The following is an 8,471-nucleotide window of genomic DNA, read 5'->3' as shown; positions in this document are numbered from 1 at the left end:
CTGGGCCCCATGGCTTGTGACCTGCGTGGTCGCAGGTGGTGGGAGAATGAATCCTTTGTCTAAGTGCTGAGTCTGGGTTGCTATAAACCTCAATGGTGAATTGACAAGTGTGGACGTGGAGGGTGTGAATCACTTCAATCCTTGTGGCTCTGCCCAGGGCCCTGCCTCCTTCTCTGCTTCAGCAGTGGGGAGATGAAGCAGGTTCCATGAGGTCAGTGCTAATACAGCAGGTCACCTGGCAGGAAGGCCCTCCCCTCGCTGGTTCCTGCATGGGCCTTCCGCTCTGCTCTTTGACACAGATGTTGGGAGGGCGATTTGCCGTGTGGGAGTGTTTTTATTTTCCTTGATTATGTAAACCGGTAGCTTTTTCCAAGAACACCTTGTGCCCTGAAGCTCTAGGCTGATTTCTTCCCGTTGGCTGGCCAGGTTTCATTTTACTGGAAAGTGTATTTTTCAAGTTGCTGAGCAGTGATAACTGCCAGTGCCTCTTGGGAGCGTAGTACCTGAAGTTCGGGGATCCCCAACCACATCCTGTGACAATGACAGCGGATGAGCTGGTTTTCTTTGTGAACGGAAAAAAGGTAAGGTGGAGCCGGCCGGCCTTTGGTCTGTCTTCTCTGGTCCCGTGGAAGGGAAGTTTGTCCTTCGGAGGAGGGCTATTCTCTCTCTTTCATATTCTCTCTTACTGTCTCTCCTTTCTTTCTCTCTCTCCCTCCGAAGTGTTGCTGCATTTTGGGTAACACTGGGGAACGAAAACCTTGTCAGATATAGAACACAGTCAAAACATTCTAGGGTCAAAGCAGTGCCCAGGAGGCAGGTGATAAGAGAGGTGTGCGGCAGCAGAGACGCTGGCACAAAGCTGAAAAAGGGCACAGTGTCCTGGGTGGGACTGGATGTCGTCCACATGCCTCCATCGCTGTGTTTATTCCAACACATTGAGGCTTTCGTCATTCTCTTTACTGAGAGTAGGAACATGAACTTGTTTCCTTGCTAATATTGGGATATAAGATGTACATAGCCTTTGATTCTGGTATCTCATGTATGTAAATGTGACAGATTACTTGTGTGAGGACATTTACTGACATCTTGTGGCAAGCCACAGTTTGTTTTTTCCCATAAAGGGCATGTTTCTCTCCCCTCTTCCCCCCTAGTATTGCAATAAATATTTCAAGTCTCTTACTTTGATAAAAATTGCCCCCTTGGATGATCTCCATTGATGCACAGGGACGTGGGGAAGGTAGGAGTAGGTGGAACAGAGGGGTCTTAGGCTGTGGGTACCAATTTTCCCAGCCTCTTCCCAGTGATAGTGTTACTCGGTGCGTTAGTGTTGGGAGGCACAAGATGTCTGCCTCCTCCTCCATTATTTGGGATGTGAACTGTGATCACTTGGTTATGGTGGTATCCACCAGTTTTCTCCACAGTAAAATTACTTTTTTACCTTTTATAGTTAATCAATAATCTATGAGAAGACACTTTAAGTCTGTGAAACTATCTTCATGAATAACCTTCACCCAGTAGTTTTAGCTCCCGTTGATGATTCTTGACTTGGTCAGTTATTGTGCTGATTGCAAGATTAGGCTAATTGTATTCATTAGTTGGCTTCTTCTGTCAGAAAGAACTTTCTTTCTCTCGATCTGTTTACTTATTATATATCACTTTGGACTCATAAGTTTTAATTTTATTTAATGAGTTATAATCCATTAAAGCTACTATTCATTTTGCTGCTGAAATTTTATCAGAGCAATTTGCTGAGCCTAGCATTTTCTAAACTCATATACCCATGAAGTGTTTGTCCTTTGGAATGCCCACTGGCATCTTGTTGAGAGAGGGTTCTGTGGAAATTGCTGGAGCAGCACTGCAGCCGTGCTATGAGAGTGGTGCAGCCATTCTGTGTAGGAATTCAAGGAAGATTGGACCACTTGTGACTGGGGTGATATACAAAATCGTTGCCAGGGAAGTTTCACTGGAGTAAAAGACTAGGTTGTCAGGAAAGGAGGAGAAGAAAAAGCTGAAAATTAAGATTGGGGACATAATGGAAAAAGGCCTCAGAAGACAGTGTAAGGACCTTGGATGTTATCTTGAACATGTGGGAAGTCACGGAAAGCACGGAGCAGGGGACAGATGTGATGAAAGCCGAGCTGGAAGAGGAAGCTACAATTTGAGGGGAGGGTAGTCAGCTAAGAGGCTCTTCCTGCCACTTGCAAGAAAGGCGATAGGGATCTTTATTTGTGTGTTTATGACTTCTCTGAGAGAAAAGAAATAGTTCCTCCTGTGCACTTTGTAACCAGGAATTTGAACAAACTGGATCCGTGGGGTGTAATAAGAGAAAACGAATCTGATTCTCCACTTTCCTTGAAACATTCTTCAAGAGGCAAATGCTGGCAGTGTTATGACTTTTTGGGTGGCTCCTAATCACTAACGAAGTCCTAGGGTCATTTCTAAGTTTCCATTCACAGTCTCAATTCAAGATAGAACACCAACATTCTCTCTTTTGCATGGGCTACACTAGGTCCACAGGCAACACCTAGCAAACCTTTGCTCTCCCAAACTCTGAGAGTGCACCCCAATGCCAATACTGCCCTTTCTTCTTCAGCTCGCCTGGTAAGCCTATCTCTAGCTTTTAGATACGCAGACCATTCTATCCCCCATTCTACAAGGGCTGTCTGTTAGCTTCACATGTAGGGTTATGGGAGCCCCCTCACAGAGTTTGAGGTGTGAGGTACATACCTTCTCTCCTCAACCTTAGGAAGATGTAAGACTCACAATGCCATTCTCTCTAAAGAAATTCTTGTCATAAATTCTCTGTCTTTAATCATCCCAGTCACCCCAACCCTATTACCCTTGACAATGTATGATGAATATGAGTAGTGAAACAGGTTGTCATGGATTTCCTTTGACTATTTGCATTGAAAAAACTGGCACCTCATTTTGTAGGCAACATTTTCATCTTATTGAGTGTATCATTTGTGGACCTTTGGGTTGAGAGTTCTCCTCCACGTGTGACATGTGTTAGTGGTGTTGGCTGTGATAGCCCAATGCATACAATAGTCCCTGTGTGCACAGGGGAACAGACACACTCTCTGCTGCCTGAGAATGTATGTGCTGGGGGGCATAGCTGCCCCTCACATTCACAGGTGTGATCCAACAGCTGGAAATGAGATGACATGTTTGATTTGAAGGGGGCTCTGCCTTAGCCACCTCAGAATGGCAGGTGCAATACCTGAGCCCTCTGTGGTAGGTCCAGAGAGAAGCACTAAAGTAGAATTTTAGAATTGGAGAATATCGGCATGTATAGAGGGTGGTTTGTGGTTCATATGTTCATTCTTATGGAATTATCAAGAAAAAGACCTTGGTTTTCATGATATATTTAGCACATCCCTATTAGCTCCACAGACTCTTGGGCTAAGTCTACCTAGGATATATTTTTCTTCTGGTTTTATTCTTATAGGTGGTGGAGAAGAATGCAGATCCAGAAACAACCCTTTTGGCCTACCTGAGAAGAAAATGTATCCTGACTTCGGAGGAGGAGGGGGGGTATGAGAAGTCATTCTCTAGGCCTTATGTCATTTTCCAGTGATGGTGGGAGGCCATGAAGTGTCGAGGACAGAGCCCTAGAGCCAGGCTCTGGACGTCTGCATTATAGCTGTGTGACTCAGCAGCTGTGTGACTCTGGGAAGTCATCTGAACTCTCCAGGTGTAAAATTATCAGCTGTCAAATGAGAGGATTCTTCTTGATGTTTCTCAAGATCTCAAGTGGTGCCAAGATTTAATCCAGGGTGTGTAAAATGAATAGCTGTGAGTGGCTCTCATTAGCCCTGGTAAGCTGCACAGCCATTCCCCTTGAGGAGAGGGCCTTCCTCAGATCTCTGCTGATCCACAAAGGGATCAGCAGTCTTCCTGGGCAATCTTCCTAGTTCTGTGAAGGTGGAAGGAAGGTCAGAGGAAGGAGTGTTTTTTGGGAAAGGGTGCCTGGGCTAGGGAACTGTGTGGAGGTACCATCCACTGTGGAGATGGTGGGTACAAGGAGGCAAGGACAGGGGAGTCCTGAGGGGCACCTGGGATGTTACTCTTCCTTCAGCACAAGCAGGGTTCTGTAACATCTAAGACCTTGTGTTCTTTCAAAGTAGGAAGGTATTCTGAGACCCTAGTACAGAAACAACAGTGCAAATATAATCGGAGCTGGCATTTAATGAGCACTTACTAGATGTAGATAGAGTTTAAGCTGATTTTTGTACATGATCTCACTGATCCCCATAGCAGTTCTTTTGACACAACTTTGGACAGAGGAGGAAGTGAGGCCAGCACATGAGAGGGACCTGCTGCTTGTTCATGTGTTCTGGGCAAATGCTGGCAGAGCCCAGGCTAAAACCCAGAGCTATGCTCTTAACCTCCCACCCATGATGGAAACCCTTCAGGGTTGGTTGTTGGGATGATGCTCATCCTGACTTCCATCAACAAACCTCTCTCACCCTCAGAGGCAGGGATGTCCAGTGGCTCATTCAGGTGACATATTTTAGGACAACAAAGGATTTTTTTCAGTTCCCACAGAAACAAGTCTGAAGTCCATGGCCTTACCTCTGGTTCACTCATCTCTTATCAGATGGTGTCTGGCTCTGCAGTACTTTATCCTGGAGTTTCTATCTGGAGAGGGCAAGTCTGGAGTTTCACGGTCCCTGAACTTGGTGGCTCTTTGTCAGAGGTGGAATCCCTCAGTAGGATCAGGAGACTACACAGAACTCTATTTCCAGTCTCCCTACCTGGGAGGCCTGAGAAAAGAGGCAATTCTCAGAGATGGTTGACATTAGTTTTAGTTTTCTGATACAGTGTTGAAGGCCCCAAAGTCTCAGACATTCCTGATCATAGCAATTGCTAATTTAAAGGTTGAATCTCAAATGAAATCCCAAACTGAAAGTCTTCACATAAATGAAGGCCAGGTGGCTTTTTGCTGTTTGTGGTGAGAGTTAATTTCTGGAAGTTCTTGAAAAGAAAGAATAAGAAGAGGGGGGAAAAAGAAAGAGCCCAGTCTTAATTTCTACACTGGCTTGCAAAAAGATCTCCAGGTCACAAGATTTTGCTGGACTTTGGGTGCTACCATTTGTTTCCCCATGCCTCTATATTGTCTGATTGCTGGTAATGACATATTCTGATGAGTGAGAAGAATAACTTAGGACATCAAGATTTCTTCCCGAATGTGTTTTGAAAGAGCAGCCACATGGTGAAGGGGGAGCCCCCAGATCTGGAGTCAGATGATTTTGTTTGGGCCCTTACACATGGTAACATGAGTGACTGTCTTCCTTGCAGGGCTCACATTACCTCCTGGGACTCAGTTTGTTTTGTTTTGTTTTGTTTTAATCTGTGGGGAAATGGTAACTCCTACCCCACTTGCTCACTAAAGTATTGAGAAGATTAAATGATTCCATGGATGTCAAGTAGTTTTCAAGTGTAAGATGCTATGTCATCATTAGTTACTAATTTTGTCTTGCAAATGTGGGAAATGACCAGTGATAATGACCTCCATCTTTGGTAGATAACTGGGTGGCTTAGAGGCCCGGAGCCTGAAGGGAAAGCAGCAGCAGAGACTATGCTACAAGCAAAGGGGCTGCTTTAAGTGTTGTTCTCTAGAATAGCCTATTACTTAGGCATGTAAGCAAACTCAAAGTTATCATGTAAGAGATGGTTGCAATATTGGTCCCAACCTCGATGAATCTTCATTTTATTTTACATTCACATAGCTTATGGGTGGATATTCAGAAGCCCCTCATCCAACCCTACTTTTGGTTCCTGGACTTAATCAACCAAAAGGTTCAAGGTGAAAAGGTGGGACTCAGTAGGTCCCAGAAGAGATCAACGTCTCTTTTGTCTTCATTGAATACCCATGCGGGGTGATTTGAGGGCCACCCAAGTGCCTGGTTCACTTGCCCAGTGAGACCACGGGTTGGGAGCCTAGAAGACCATGCCAGGAAGATCTCAATGTGAAGAAGAATCTCCAGGATTGGACAGCAGTGGGACTCCAGTCCCAGGGAATACTTGAGTGCTGTCTGATAGGACCCTGTTACCTTTCCTCTTCTGTGCAGTGGGGATGGTCTCATTCTCTACCTCCAGGGTACAGTGTGGCATTTTCTGGAAGAGGAGGCTGTGTGGGTCTGCTGCCTCCCTGGGTTGAGGGGCCTGAGCCTGGGTGTGGCAACGGATGGCTCTGCACAGACACTTCCCAGCGGCCCAGCAAAGACTCTTCTGTGAGTTCATGTTCCTTAACCCTCCACCATCCAGTGGGGCTGAGCGGGACCAAGCTGGGCTGTGGAGAAGGGGGCTGCGGGGCTTGCACNCAGTAGGTCCCAGAAGAGATCAACGTCTCTTTTGTCTTCATTGAATACCCATGCGGGGTGATTTGAGGGCCACCCAAGTGCCTGGTTCACTTGCCCAGTGAGACCACGGGTTGGGAGCCTAGAAGACCATGCCAGGAAGATCTCAATGTGAAGAAGAATCTCCAGGATTGGACAGCAGTGGGACTCCAGTCCCAGGGAATACTTGAGTGCTGTCTGATAGGACCCTGTTACCTTTCCTCTTCTGTGCAGTGGGGATGGTCTCATTCTCTACCTCCAGGGTACAGTGTGGCATTTTCTGGAAGAGGAGGCTGTGTGGGTCTGCTGCCTCCCTGGGTTGAGGGGCCTGAGCCTGGGTGTGGCAACGGATGGCTCTGCACAGACACTTCCCAGCGGCCCAGCAAAGACTCTTCTGTGAGTTCATGTTCCTTAACCCTCCACCATCCAGTGGGGCTGAGCGGGACCAAGCTGGGCTGTGGAGAAGGGGGCTGCGGGGCTTGCACAGTGATGCTTTCCAAGTATGATCGTTTCCAGAACAAGATCATGTATCCTTTGCCTGATGGTTGAGTGTCTATGCAAGGACTGTGATATAGGGGTCTGGTTGTTAGTGTGTGTGTGTATGTGTGCATGCCCATGAGACCTTTCTAAGATCCAGACTCGTTTCCTATCCCATGAAATCCTTCAATTGGTCTCCACTGCCTGTGGGATAAAGTCCAATTTCTGTGCTTAGCACTCAAGGCCCACACAGGAAGGAGTGTCCCATCTTTGCTCTCCAGTTTTCTCCCTTTGTGCACCAAGGACTCTGTCCTGGGGACAACTGTGGACTCCTAACACTCTCTGCCCACTGATTTCCTATTCTTGGAATAAGTTGTTACCAAGTCTTGAGTGTCCTTTTTCTAGGACTTCTGTACTTGGCTAACTCTTGCTAGCTCCTAAGGAGCGGGCAAAATATTGTCTCTTCCAGGAAGCCTTCCTTGACCTGCTAAGGTTGTATAGGGTACCCACTGGCTGTGCTGGTCCCACAGTGCCCTGTCCTCAGCCCTCCTGAAACGCTTACTGTAAGCTGTTTAGATTGCATCTTTATGCTGGCTTCTATTTTCCTGGGTTGACTGCAGACTATTAAAGAACATCTTACTCACCTCCATTTCCTCAGCCCTCAGCAGAATGCCTGGCATTTGCTGATGTTGAGTAAATGGATGAATGGTTATGAGAAAAGTGGACATCAGGAAGCTCTGTTTAAGGGGATGGTGTCTGATGTTTCCTGGGAATTGCCCCTCCCTTTACTCCACAGAGGATGGGAGAAAAGGATGTAGGTGAAAGCCAGGGAACAAAGTGAGTGGAGAGGCTATGGAAGGGCCCTGCAGAGAGAGGAGCATGTACTGAGCTTGGAATCTGCCAGAAACTTCCTCTTGACTCAGCCTCCATGGTTGGACTAAGAGGAGACTGCGGGTGACCCTGGGGCCCATGCTCCAGCTCAGAGGCTTAGGATGCACTGACGCCTGTTACAAAAGCCTTGGCAGGGGCTCGCGCCCCCCCACCCCTGGGGTGGGGTGCGCTTCCTTTGTTGCTGGCCCAGAGTCCTGGGTGGAGAGGTGAGGACAGCTGTGGAAGAGGTCAGAATGTAAAGCAGAGTGAAGAGTAATGACATAAAGCGTCTCGAAGTCTCTGATGGTTGTGTGGACAACGGAATGACCTTAATCTGGGCTCCAGCCACTTTTCTGCCAATGCCTGCCTGGCCCCCATCTGCTCTTTGCATCATGTTGCCGTGACAACTGTGGAAGGAATAGGAAGCACTAAGTCGAGGCTGCATCCTGTGCAGGTAACTGGAGGGAACGGAATCTTGTGCCAGGGCTGCAGACTTGCTTTGGGATGGGAAGCTGAGTGTCACTGCCTAGCCAGGAGGCTCTGTGGCCCAGCCACCTCGCTATCTCCTCTGGGGGTGGTGAGGTGGAAGGATGAGGCCCCAGGTCTGAAGCTCCCTCCTGTGGCCATTGCATGACCCCGAGGGGACCACAGGGCCAGCCAGATGTGGTGGACAGGGCAGTCCGGGTATGCCAGCCTCAGAGGGGGAAGAGGTGAGGGACCTCCCCACCCAGCCCCCCGAGTGTGCTTAGGAAACCCCTGCCATCTCAAATTCAAGATTCCAAA

General features: G+C 47.7%; 1 long non-coding RNA gene across 1 annotated transcript; it reads left to right on the top strand.

Moving 5' to 3' along the window:
* The first annotated feature begins 513 nt into the window (after positions 1–513).
* On the top strand, positions 514–6,325 carry LOC120227436. The gene is made up of 3 exons (XR_005527255.1): positions 514–581; positions 3,449–3,506; positions 6,271–6,325. It is a non-coding gene; the product is annotated as an uncharacterized LOC120227436 (long non-coding RNA).
* The last annotated feature ends 2,146 nt before the right edge of the window (positions 6,326–8,471 follow it).

This window comes from Hyaena hyaena, unplaced genomic scaffold, assembly GCF_003009895.1.
Source record: "Hyaena hyaena isolate Hyena2069 unplaced genomic scaffold, ASM300989v1 scaffold_2328, whole genome shotgun sequence".
Lineage (NCBI taxonomy): Eukaryota > Metazoa > Chordata > Mammalia > Carnivora > Hyaenidae > Hyaena > Hyaena hyaena.
The sequence above is the reverse complement of the archived record's forward strand: the minus strand, read 5'-3'. Positions and strand labels throughout refer to the sequence as shown.